At 39.3% G+C, this 13,980-nt stretch overlaps 1 long non-coding RNA gene across 4 annotated transcripts in view; it reads right to left on the reverse strand.

Moving 5' to 3' along the window:
* Positions 1–9,133: 9,133 nt before the first annotated feature.
* Positions 9,134–13,980, reverse strand: part of LOC102981096 (uncharacterized) — a 56,587-nt gene continuing 51,740 nt past the window's right edge. For 3 of the 4 annotated variants that reach the window (XR_008617807.1, XR_008617806.1, XR_008617808.1), the window contains exon 4: positions 9,134–12,870. This is a non-coding gene — a long non-coding RNA (uncharacterized lncRNA). The remainder of the gene's footprint in view (positions 12,871–13,980) is intronic. The other variant, XR_449146.3, reaches the window with a different exon arrangement.

Genomic DNA, 13,980 nt, shown 5'->3' on the forward strand with positions numbered 1-13,980 from the left:
ACCGGAGCACGAACCCATGTCCCCTGCATCGGCAGGCGGACTCTCAACCACTGTGCCACCAGGGAAGCCCTGTGGTTTTGTTTATTGGTTTGGTTGCTCTCTTCTTTATTTAAAAAAAATTTTTTTTCCTCTTTTTGTGACTGTGTGTGTGTATGTTTCTTTGTATGATTTTGTCTGTTTAGTTTTGTTTTTATCATTTGTTTGGAAGTTCTGCCTGTTCACTTTTTTGTTGTTTGTTTGTTTTCTTCCTTTTCTTCTGTGACATGCGGCTGGCAGGGTCTTGGTGCTCTGGCCAGGTGTTGGGCCTGAGCCTCTGAGGTGGGAAAGCTGAATCCAGGACATTGGATCACCAGAGACCTCCTGGTCCCAAGTAATATTAATTGGTGAGAGCTCTCCCAGAGATCTCCGTCTCAACACTAAGACCCAGCTTAACCCAATGGCCAGCAAGCTCCACTGCTGGACACCTAACACCAAACAAGAAAGGAACACACCACCACCCATTAGCAGACAGGCTGCCTAAAGTCATACTAAGTTCACAGACACCCTAAAACTCACCACCAGATATGTCTCTGCCCACCCGAGGGAAAACATCCAGCCCCACCCACTAGAACACAGGCACTAGTGCCCCTCAACAGGAAGCCTACACAAGCCACTGAACCAACCTCACTCACTGGGGGCAGACACCAGACATAAGAGGAACTACGAACCTGCAGCCTGTGAAAAGGAGACCCCAAACACAGTAAGTTCAACAAAGTGAGAAGACAGAGAACTATGCAACAGGTAAAGGAGCAAGGTAAAAACCCACTACACCAAACAAGTGAAGAGGAAATAGGCAGTCTATCTGAAAAAGAATTCAGAGTAATGATAGTAAAGATGATCCAAAATCTCAGAAATAGTATGTAGAAAATACAAAAAACGTTTAACAAGGACCTAGAAGAACTAAAGAGCAAACAATGATGAAAAACACAATAAATGAAATTATAAATACTCTAGAAGGAATCAGTAGCAGAATAACTGAGGCAGAAGAATGGATAAGTGACCTGGAAGATAGAATAGTGGAAATAAGTACCACAGAGCAGAAAAAGAAAAAAGAATAAAAAGAACTAAGGACAGTTTCAGAGACTTCTGAGACAAAATTAAATGCAACAGCATTTGAATTATAGGGGTCCCAGAAGAAGACAAGAAAAAGAAAAGTCTGAGAAAATATTTAAAGAGATTTTAGTGGAAAACTTCCCTAACATGGGAAAGGAAATAGTCACTCAAGCCCAGGAAGCACAGTGAGTCCCATACAGGATAAACCCAAGGAGAAACACAAGACACATATTAATAAAACTATCAAAAATTGAATACAAAGAAAACCTATTAAAAGCAGCAAGGGAAAAGCAACAAATAACATACAAGGGAATCCCCAAAAGGTTAACAGCTGATCTTTCAGCCGAAACGCTGCAAGTCAGAAGGGAATGGCAGAACATATTTAATGTGATGAAAGGGAAAGACCTACAACCAAGGTTACTCTACCCAGCAAGGATCTCATTCAGATTCAACGGAGAAATTGAAAACTTTATAGAGAAGCAAAGTTAAGAGAATTCATCACCACCAAACCAGCTTTACAACAAATGCTAAAGGAACTTCTCTAGGCCGTTTCATGCAAATAGAAATCAAAAGAAAGCTGGAGTAACAATACTCGTATCAGACAAAATAGACTTTAAATTAGACTATAACAGAGACAAAGGAGGACACTACATAATGATCAAGGGATCGATCCAAGAAGAAGATATAACAATTGTAAATATTTATGCACCCAACATAGGAGCACCTCAATACATAAGGCAAATGCTAACAGCCATAAAAGGGGAAATCGACAGTAACACAATCATAGTATGGGACTTTAACTCCCCTCTTTCACCAATGGACAGATCATCCAAAATGAAAATAAATAAGGAAACACAAGCTTTAAATGATACATTAAACAAGATGGACTTAATTGATATTTATAGGACATTCCATCGAAAAACAACAGAATACACTTTCTTCTCAAGTGCTCGTGGAACATTCTCCAGGATAGATCATACCTTGGGTCACAAATCAAGCCTCAGTAAATTTTAAAAAATTGAAACAACATCAAGTATCTTTTCCAACCACAACGCTATGAGACTAGATATCAACTATAGGAACAAAATGTAAAAAATACAAACACATGGAGGCTAAACAATACACTACTAAATAACCAAGATATCACTGAGGAAATCAAAATATACCTAGAAATAAATGACAAGGGAAACCAGAAATACAAAGGATCGTGAGAGACTACTACAAGCAAGTGCATGCCAATAAAATGGACAACCTGGAAGAGATGGACAAATTCTTAGAAAAGCACAACCTTCCAAGACTGAACTCGGAAGAAACAGAAAATATGAACAGACCAATCACAAGCACTGAAATTGAAACTGTGATTCAAAATCTTCCAACAAACAAAAGAGAGAGGCCACAGCAGTGAGAGGCCCGCGTACTGCAAAAATAAATATGTAAATAAATAAACAAAAGCACAAATGAAAACAAAAGCTAAACTAAGAGAAACATAAAACCAAAAACAAATCAAGCACAGAAAGCAAACCCTAAGTCCACAGTTGCCCCCAAATTCCACCACCTCAATTTTGGGAACACTCTTTGTCTATTCAGCTGTTCCACAGATGCAGGGTTTACCAAGCCAGTTTTGGGGATTTAATCCACTGCTCCTGAGGCTGCTCAGAGAGATTTCCCTTTCTCTTCTTTGTTCACACAGCTCCTGGGGTTCAGCTTTGGTTTTGGTCCCACCTCTGCATGTAGGCTGCCCTCAGGCATCTGTTCCCTGCCCAGACAGGAGGGCGTCAAAGCAGTGGCTGAGGGCTTCCCTGGTGGCGCAGTGGTTGAGAGCCCGCCTGCTGATGCGGGGGACACGGGTTCGTTCCCCAGTCTGGGAAGATCCCACATGCTGCGGAGCGGCTGGGCCCGTGAGCCATGGCCGCTGAGCCTGCGCGTCCGGAGCCTGTGCTCCACAACGGGAGAAGCCACAACAGTGGGAGGCCCACGTACCGGAAAAAAAAAAAAAAAAAAAAAAGCAGTGGCTGATTACAGCTCTCTTGCCCACTCAGGCTGGGGATAGGGAGGGGTACGGTAGTCATGACTGCATGTGGGGAGTGCCTGAAGTGGCAGAGGCCGGCCTGTAGTTGCAACAGCCTGAGACGCATCATGCGTTCTCCCAAGGAAGTTGGCCCTGGATCATGTGATCCTGGCAGTGACATGCTGCACAGACTCCTGGGAGGGTGTGGGTATTGACCTGTGTTTACACACAGGACCCTTGGTGGCAGTGGCGGCAGTAGTAGCAGTCCTCTGGGCCCAAGATGATAGCTGCAGCTCACCCCTGTCTCTGGAGCTCGCTTAGGCAGTGCTGTGCTGTCTGTGGGTACATGGAGCAGGAAGCCCCTCTCTTCACTCACCCTGAAACAATGGTCTCTTGCCTCTCTGGCAGGTCCAGACTTTTTCCCGGACTCCCTCCTGGCTAGCTGTGTCACACTAGCCCCCTTCAGGCTGTGTTCATGCAGCCAACCCCAGTCCTCTCCCTGGGGTCTGACCTCCGAAGCCCGAGCCTCAGCTCCCAGCCCCCACCTGCCTGGCAGGTAAGCAGACAAGCGTCTCGGGCTGGTGAGTTCTGGTCACACCAATCCTCTGTGTGGGAATCTCTTCACTTTGCCCTCCGCACCCCTGTTGCTGTGCTCTCCTCTGTGGCTCTGTAGCTCCCCACCCCCTGTCCCCACCAGTGAGAGGACTTCCTACTGTGTGGAAACTTTTCCTCCTTCACAGCTCCCTCCCAGAGACACAGGACCCATTCCTATTCCTTTGACTCTTTTTTTTTCTTTTTTCTCTTGCCCTACCCAGGTACATGGGGATTTTCTTGCCTTTTTGGAAGTCTGAGGTCTTCTGCCAGCGTTCAGTAGGTGTTCTGTAGGAGTCATTCCACATGTAGATGTATTTTTGATATATTTGTGGGGAGGAAGGTGATCTCCACGTCTTACTCCTCCGCCATCTTGAAGGTCTCCCAAAAGGATAGTTTTTATTATCAAGAAGTATTCATGCAGGGAGCTGGTAATCCCATAACTCTTTACTCTTGGATAACTCCCAGCCCCTGGGATGCAAAGAGCACAGGCTTTGGAATCAGGTAAACCTGATGCTTGTTCTGTCGTTTAAAGTGGTGTGAATGTGGGCATTTTTCTAAAACTAGGACCACCCTGTTTCCTTCTGAAATAATTAGAGTACATCCCCCCTCCAAAGGTTGTTGTGAAGATCATAGGAAACAATTTACATAGAGTAGCTAGACTGGTGCAGAGTAAGCACATAGTAGAAGTTGCATTCCCCATCGTTTTTGAGCTTCTTCTTACATCTGCTGTGAGAGATGAAAAATCACACACCCTGACCTCAACCTAGGTATGTCTAGCCTCAAAGCCAGTCTTGGTGAGAAGCCAGGCAGAAGATAGGCACTGTTTTGGATCATGAGTTACGGATTTCAGAGAATGAAACCAACCCAACCCCTTCACTTGCCAGCCCTCTTGCTGTCTGTCTCCCACTAACACATAACCAAAGTTAGCCACAGACCACCAATGGGTGGGTTAGCCATTGTGCAGTGTTTTCAACTGGATAAAGTGTGGAAAATAAGGAAAAAAGGAAGGGCCAACAGACAGGGCAGTTGGGGATTGAAAGTATAAGCGATGATTATAATGGATCTAGAGCAGAGGACAGCATATACATTAATTTAGAGGCAGGTGGGTTTTTTTTTTTCACATCAAAACACAGATTTAGACCACCTAGGTGAATAAGCTTTCTTCATATTTGGAAGGTGTTATGGCATAGTGGTTGAGAAATGTGGTTTAGAAATAATGATTGTTGAGTTCCAACACTGGCTCCACCACTCATGAGCAGTATAGCCTTGGCAAGGTAATTAAAATTTCTGAGCAGCAGTTTCCTCAGTGGTTCCTAAATCATCACATTAATGCAATGATTAAATGTTGTAATCCATACAAAGCAGGTGAAATAGTCTTGGCACATAGTGAGTATTTAAAATGTTAACTATTGTAATTGTGATTTCAGCTTTTAGCTAAGTCAACACAGCTCAAAATAAGGAAAGTAGAGGTAATTATCTACCTATTGTAGGTAGTGCAGATGACAAGGAAGATGAGTTAGACATCTACCTTGCAGCCTGAATGATATAATTTCTTAGATTTACTCAGTATAGCATTAACCTAAATTTACTCTCCTGAAAATGACTTTCCTGATAGATGCCATCTTCTTTTCCCATTAAAAAATTATTTTTCTAGGGACTTCCCTGGTGGCGCAGTGGCTAAGACTCCACGTTCCCATTGCAGGGGGCCAGGGTTCGATCCCTGGTCAGGGAACTAGATCCCACATGCATGCTGCAACTAAGAGTTTGCATGCCCCAACTAAGGAGCCCGCATGCAGCAACTAAGACATGGCACAACCAAATAAATAAATAAATAAAATTATTTTTCTAAACTTCTGATATCTAGAACTTCTCTGTTTCTTGAGAAACTGCTTTTATTAAACATTTTAATCAAGTGATTTGCTTCTCAAATATCTTCAGGCTTGGCCATGGCTCATAAATCTTTCATGTAGTCATTACCACTCTCCCATGTAGTTTGGATCTAACTGCCTTTCCTTCAATCTATATAATACTTCTTGGAGGCAATAGGGCTATTTTCACCTTCTAGCTTTGTAATAGCATTAACTTTACCTGGAAAGTGCCCTCCTGTTCTCTACTTAGCATTTGTCAAGTGCTGATTTTGTGCCTATAGTTGTGCTACATACCCTGAGTCTACAGGTGCAAAATATGGGTCTGGCTCCCCAACAGTTTAGAATCTAATAAAAGAAACAAATCTCATATGCATGAAACAACTAGAGAATAGAGGCAAGGCAATTATGAAAAAAGGGAGGATAATGTGGTAAACACAGGATAAGGGCCCACCAGAGGAATGAGAATAGCTGTACGTTGCTTTCTGGGAAATAGCCATCACTACAGCTGGGAAAGGGAGGGGAAGCAGTGAAGAAATATTTCTGTTGGCCAGATGGCTGGCTGGCAGCACCACAGCTAGGGACTCCATATTTCTTGATCTGCTGCAGCCTCTTCTTGACACACAATGCACTTTCCTCTATAGAAACATTATAAATAGCTTTAGTTACTGACCTTGTCTACAAAGGGTGATTTAACCCAAAAAGAAGCTAAACCATATAGTACTAGAGTACATTAATAATTAATATTTTGTAGGATATTGCAATGTAAAAAGAATTTTAGCTTACCTTACCTTACTTAAGGCTGACAACAAACCACCCTATGAGGAAGTTATTATTTCCATTTTCAAATGAGTAAAATGAAATTGATAGAAGTGTGTGTGTGTGTGTGTGTGTGTGTGTGTGTGTGTGTGTGTGTGTGTTGAGGGTGTGTCAGGACCAGGGTAATTCTGTGAAGTAATCCATCATCCAGAATATTATTTCTAGAGGAAAAACGTTTCAAATACTAACCAACTAACTTGGATTAAAAATTTTAGAATATAACCCACTTATAAATTTTAAACTGATGACAGAAAATGCAAATCTGGGCCTGCCACCTAATATTTTACTACCTTGTTTTTCTGCCAAGCAAAAAGATGTAGATTTCCTTTTCCATATAATTTTTCAAGTACTGATTTACTAGATCCCTGGAAATCTATTAACATAGGTCTATTTTTCTCTCTCACATTAGAATAAATAATTAATTACCATGCTAGAAGTGAACAGATCCCCTCTATCAATAATAACATGCTTCTTTGGCAAGTTGTATAATGCAGTAGTTTCCAAGGAACTTCCTGCTATCAAATCTCATTACAAAATGGGGTTTATATTTTACTTAGCCTGTTTGGCTTTAAAACACATTCTACAGTTTATTCCATTTTATTTTCTAGTTTTTCTTATCTAAGTTCAAGTTTTTAGTTATAGACAATCAAGCCATATTTGTTTCAGTGAATTTGTAAATCTTCTAAGCTCTTGGCTGTCTGTCCCTAGAATATCCCATTACTTCTCTGCTGTGTTCCCTGACCACTTGTGCCTCAGCCAGTATACTTTCTTTGTTAAGAAATGTCACTCAGGATTAGAGATAAATGTTTAAAAGTGTTTTGAATTAAGACTGACTATTCCCTTTCCTATGGTTCCAAAGATCTGTCAACATGTGATTAACAAAATGAGTCTGTATTTTCCTTCTTTTGGGGAATGAATAATCTAAAAGATGCAATCTGGCCAATTAATATCTTTATGAGGCTTTGATCTCTGTAAATGCCTCCACCAGTTGGCCAACATTTTAGAATGATTTCAACTGTTATATGCTGGAATATAGCAACTATTTTTCCATTATTTCATAAAAATTTGTAAATATTAATACTAAAACACACACACACTTAAAAGATGATATGGACTGCAAGGTGAACAGTGACTTCTATTCCCACATCTTCTTCAGATAAAGAATTTTACCTGAATGCATTGCTTTGTAATTTTTCTTGTAGTTAGTATTTGTTATTGCAATGTAAGTTCCCTCATAGTTAGCACTTGCTATTAAGAAACAAAAGTTAGGGGCTTCCCTGGTGGCGCGGTGGTTGAGAGCCCTCCTGCCGATGCGGGGGACGCGGGTTCGTGCCCCGGTCCGGGAGGATCCCACATGCCGCGGAGCGGCTGGGCCCGTGAGCCATGGCCGCTGAGCCTACGTGTCTGGAGCCTGTGCTCCGCAACGGGAGAGGCCACGGCAGTGAGAGGCCCGCGAACCGCAAAAAAAAAAAAAAGAAAAAAAAAAAAGAAACAAAAGTTAAAGTAACTTGTCCAAATATATAAAGTCCCTGTCAAGGCTAGGATTAGACCACAGGTTTTCTGGTTCTTATCTCCTAGTCCTCAGCTTGATTCACAGGATTCTACTCCTGATCTCTAATTCTATAAGGCTGGTACTAATATCTCATCTAAACAGAAAGCTGTCATGGACAGTACAATTGGTCGCTAACGATCTTCTGCAGGCTCCCATGGCCATCATCTCTGCAACTCATTGCAAAGCTCTTCCCAGTCCTTTCATTAAAGGTTGAAATTTATTTGCCCGCTAACTAATTTGTGTTATTCTACCTTTTGTTTGCAATGTGGATTTAGCACTAAGTGTGCAATTGAAAAGCTTCTCTCTTCATGGTGAATTTTTTAAGTGTTGAGTTATGGTGTTGAGAATAATTACAGTCCCACTTATCTCCAGGATTTTGAATTATTCTCAGGTCATGTTTATGAGACATATTGTCAGTTGAAAGATGTTTTCCTTTCCCTCCCTCCTAGACATGTTATGTTCCACAACAACTCCAAGTAAAAACCTGGCCATAGAGCCCAACCTCCAGCGGAAGTCAGGGGACTTGGGAGGACAAGCAGGTATCCTCAGATGCAAGGTCTGTTTGCCCAGAACCCCCACTCCCCAAAAAATAGCAGGCCTTCAGCCACCAAAGAAGTTAGGAAAGCAGTAGATCTAGCTTGAACCTGGAGGTTGAAGTCACATTTCAATAATATTGTGAGACAGGCAGGATGTGAAAGCCTGGAAGAGGGAGACTGGAAAGTATTCAAGAAGAGCCAGACTTTCCGGGGTAAGTGGCAGCACTGACAGAACTCGATCCAGAAGCACTCAGGAATCTAAAGCCTGCATTAAAGGAGCAAAATGACTTGGGAGAAAGCACAGTGGGAGAATTGAAAACACTAACTTGTTATACTAATATTAGCTAAAGTAAATAGTGACCTCCATTTAAAAATTAACTTGTCCTCTAACTCTAAATGATTGGAAATTCGGAATTCTTTGGGAGTTGAAGCCATTACAAAGGGGCAAATAAGGGGTCAACAGAAAGAATAGACAGAAAGTCTCATGGGAAGTTCTAAATAAATTTTTATTCAAAAGAAATCTGGAGCATTAAAATAAAATGGTGTGTTTGGAATAGGAATTAGACTTCTAGGAATGTATCCTAAAAGATAATCTTAAATAATTACATAAAAAACTTTAAACACAAAGATGGCAATGTAATACTTTTATGATTTAAAATGAGCCACATAAATTTTTAAAAACATGGAAATTGTTAAATAAATGATGATATACCGTGGAAAATAAAAAAGTCATAATGTTCAAACAATTTAAAATATCTTAAATTGTGCATTATGATATGTCAAGTGAAAATATGAAACGTTTAGCATAATATTTTTATGTGCACAAAACTGTAAAAATATAGCTAATGGCTATCTTTTGGAAATGCAATTATGAGTGACATTTATTTCTCAATTATTTTCCAAATTTTCTAAGGAACATGGAAAGCAGTCTAACATAACACATACAAACTCAAGGTCTGCATTTGGCTGTCTGGCTTCTCATTTTTACCAGCTTTATGATCTCATATATTCTACCAGCCTTGTTATCTTGGGTCTCAGTTTCCTCATCTGTGAAAATGGGTTAATAATAATACCTAACTCATAGCATTGTTTTAAGGATTAAATGAAATAGTGTAAAGTGCATAGAACAGTCCAGGCACATAGTTAACCATCTAATAAATTTTAACCATTTATTTAAAAAAAAGAGTATGTCCATACGCACACACAACATATTTAAGTTTTAAAACAAAGAAAATAATCAAGATGCCCATTCAATAAGACAGTGAGCACTGTTAAAAACCCAATTTAAGCACACTTAGTTACCTTGCTTACTTAGTTTACTTTGAGAAGGACATAAGGAGGAACCAGGCAAAGAGTAGGCTGGTCAGGGCCATAGGTGTAGGTCCTGCTAAAGCAAAGCATGCCTTTTCACTATAGCTTCATTCATCCCCGTTCCTCATGGATCATATTCGTCCAGTTCTCTCCTGATTGCTCACTGCTTTGGGATGATTTGAGATTATTAATAATGTTGTATGAATATGACATGATAGACCTAGAAATATAGATTTTTCTACAAACCATTGAATGTGGGAAGTATAATGCTCAAATACTTTTTTCTCCCCTCATCAAGGACCACAAACTCCATCTTCTCTACAGGCCAGCTGTAAAAAGGGAGGAAACGTTAGAAAAAATGCATTGGATTGACTTTGTATATTTTTCCAGTTCCCTATAAGTTATAATAGTTCTCTCAGTGTCTGTCTTTGCTCCAAAAGGGAACAAAGGGTGGATTGAAAGAGCCAATCTCTCAGAGAACTAAGCAGTTTAATACCAATTCTTCATTAACGATCTCTATCCATGGGGCTGTGTGGTTTAGTAGAAAATTATAGACTGAATTTTAGCTCTGGACTTACTAGAGCTGAAATTGGGAAAATTATTTAATTTCTGAATGTTGAATTTCCATTTATAAATGAGAAGCTATAGCAGTTAATTCAGAGAGTTATTGAAAGGATTAACAAAATATTACTTGGGGTAAGATATGTGGTATATAGTAGGCAAGCATTAAATGGTAGCTACTACTGTACAGGAACTGAAGAACAAAAGGAAATGTGGAGTTTCCATAATGACAACAAGTGCAAATAATTGCCAATATTTAACAGGTGCCAAGCACTATTTTGAGCACTTTACCTATAATAACACAGTTAATCCTCACAACAGCCTTTAGAGTTGGATAATATTATTTTACCCAAAATTAATTTACACAATATTAACTTTTCTCTGTTTTAGATACTGAGGTTACTAAGTATAAAATGTAGTTTGAAGTATGAAATATGATTTGGAGCTCCATGCAACTCTATTAGTATTTGTCTTATAAAGTGTGTCTCTCGCTCTAGACTGTGAACTCTTCAAGGACAAAAACCAGATCTTTGTATTCCCAGTTTTTGCCTGGTTTATAGAAAACATAGAATATGTATATTCTAAAGTGAATCTATCTGCCTCCGTGGATGAAAATCAGTACCGTGTTCAGTGCAGAAATTAATTTTATTTAAGATTTCAGTGGCTACAAAAGAATGAACTAAGTGTATCTTTGTCATCCACAATACATATTTTCATACTTGAAGATCACAGTTTTATAGTAATTACCAAGATCATTCATCAGTTTGTATTGAGTAGTAACAACTCAGTAGAGATAGTTACATGGAGTGCTGTAGATTGCTGTTTTAGGATCTCTGCTGCCATTTCAGTGTCTTCATCACCTTCTGCTGAGTCCACTGAATCAACCACAACATAGTCCATTCTTTTCATCTGGTGTTGCTCTTCACTCAAGTCCTCTGTCCATGGAATTAACAGAATCAAATGTATAAAAATTTGGACCAGATATTAGACCATAGAAATAACCGGGGACCAGGCCACAATCTTCAGAGACTTGTTAAGTGGCCACTAACATGGCTGAAGTGAGATACACTAGGATTTGCTCATCAGAGAACTGCAAGCAATGTAACAGAATGCATACTAGCAAAAAGTCCTTATATATAATTCTTTTCTGCATTAAGACATCAAAGAAAGTGAACCCCAAAGAATGTTTAAAGTCATTATAATAAATCTGTCTGAAATCTAAAAATCTCCTCTAGAACAGTATTTCATGAAATCAATGAATTGCCTTCAGACATTTCAGGGAAGAGTCAGGGGTTAAATGACTTTTGCACAATACATTTATTTTCTTGATTATATGAATGCTTTTAAAAGAGGACTTTTAGGGCTTCCCTGGTGGCGCAGTGGTTGCGCGTCCGCCTGCCGATGCAGGGGAACCGGGTTCGCGCCCCGGTCTGGGAGGATCCCACGTGCCGCGGAGCGGCTGGGCCCGTGAGCCATGGCTGCTGAGCCTGCGCGTCCGGAGCCTGTGCTCCGCAACGGGAGAGGCCACAACAGAGGGAGGCCCGCATACTACAAAAAAAATAAAATAAAATAGGACTTTTACATGATTTTAAAATATTCATATGTAAGTGGTTTGTGGTCTAGAGTATTTCACCTTCTGAGTCATCATTTTATTGGCTTATGGAAATGCTATGGTTGTTTAGGAATGTGTTTTTATATTCCTACAGGGACATGGAGTAGTTTGAAAAGCCCATAATTTCCTTTACTCTCCAGTAATACAAGATGACACTTATTTAAAGATGCAACTACCTACTAATGGTTACCAATAAACATCTCCTTGGAAATAATCATGCAACCTTTTTTAGAGAGCAATTTTGATTGCTATTTGCAGTAACTGTTAATGTTTTTATCTCTTTAACTGTTTTAAGGGCCTTACATAACTTTTAAATAAATGTTAGTCAAATATTGATTTCAACACTATAATAGAAAGATTGAGAATGCTGGGAGTGATATTATATAACATATCTGTTACACAGTTTATGTTAGAATGCTCCAAAATTAATGCATCACCCACCTGAGAACTTCAAAAGAAGAAGCTAAGTAGGTAGGAAGGAATATTACACATTATAGAGCATCAGTTTCACTTTCTAAAGTGAATGCTCAGAGATAATGGAATTAGACAGTCCTACACATTTGAGCAAAGGATTATGATTTATAGGACATGACTGGAGGCAAGTCAAGTTGACTGTTAAGTTTATAAGTATATTAATAAAGACAATATCATATGGAATATAAACACCAGTTTTCTGGCAATCTAAAAATACAAATCCAACTACTAGTAAATAAGGAGAAGAAAAAAGTAAAATACCGAGGGTAAGCCAAAGGTAGGTTAATGACCTACTCTGGAAGGGAGATGTGTACATCTATTCTGTGAAGAAAAATATGGTGTAGTGTCTTAGCCAGGCAGAAGCTTAAAGAGAGGTCATATATTCTGCAAAGGCTTCTTTTGGAAGAATATTCATCACCTGTTCTCGATCATGTAGTTATTCTTTCCTGTTAAGTAAATGAACAAAAGAACTTGCATGAAATCTCTGCAAGAACTATTGTATCGTTTCACTGATTACCATTTATAGGTGGATGTAGAGCTAATAAGACATTATCAGTATTGACAGGTAAATAACCATGAAGAAGTATATAATCCTTTTTTTTAATTGAGTAGCTTAAAAATTGTTATTGTAAAATATTTTGGAAATTAAGAACAGTGTAAAAATAATCTAGTAAATAGTTGTTCCCCTTTGGGAACTAAAAAATTACTACTGTAGTTGAAGCCCCTGTGGACTCTCCCTGATTGCACCTCCAGAGGTAGCCCTTATTTTGAATTTGATGATGAAAGGTGTACAATCACATGGAAGTTCTTTCTGTTGGACAAACATGGTGACCTATAGAGCTACTGCAATATTCAATGCTTTGAACCTGGCTATTGACAGTAGAAATTTGCAAAATAGAAAAAATGTTCAGAGAGAAGTAGGATAATGAGCTTTGGCTTGTTCATAGTGAAAATCTAGTGATGTTCTGATAAAACAGATAATAACAAATTAAAATAGCCGCTCAAATAGCCAGACGTTTCTCTGAGATCAAGTCAATCTCAGTCCCATTCTCCTGATCTTGTTTACAACCTCTTTCCCCCATTATTCCAGGGGCTCCTCAAAAGGAACAAAACATCTTAGGTGGAGAGCTGCCGAGGGGCACATACCTTCAATTCTGTCTCTACTTTCTCCCTTCCCATTGCTTTCCCACAATATCAATCACTTTGTTCTTTGTAATAAAATACAAAAACTTCTTCATATTGTGGCTTTAAACTAAGCTTAAATGTGCTGTCTATAAATTTATAAATAGTCAGTCCCATACATGTTTTTATAAGATAAGAAATACTGTCAAATAATAATTACATGTTTTTATCTGCTGTCAGTAAAGTGATAACAGTTTCTGAGGAATATAAATGCATAGAATCTGCACTAGTGTAGCCCAAGTTTTTTGAGATATGAAAGAGATCAAATAGTAACCCTAACTAATGCTTGAGGGGGTGTTTAATGGTAACCCACAGAAAGAATGTGACACTGTGAAATGAAGATGTGCTTCCAGCTTGTACTCCAAATAGGAACT

This window comes from Physeter macrocephalus, chromosome 7, assembly GCF_002837175.3.
Source record: "Physeter macrocephalus isolate SW-GA chromosome 7, ASM283717v5, whole genome shotgun sequence".
NCBI lineage: Eukaryota > Metazoa > Chordata > Mammalia > Artiodactyla > Physeteridae > Physeter > Physeter macrocephalus.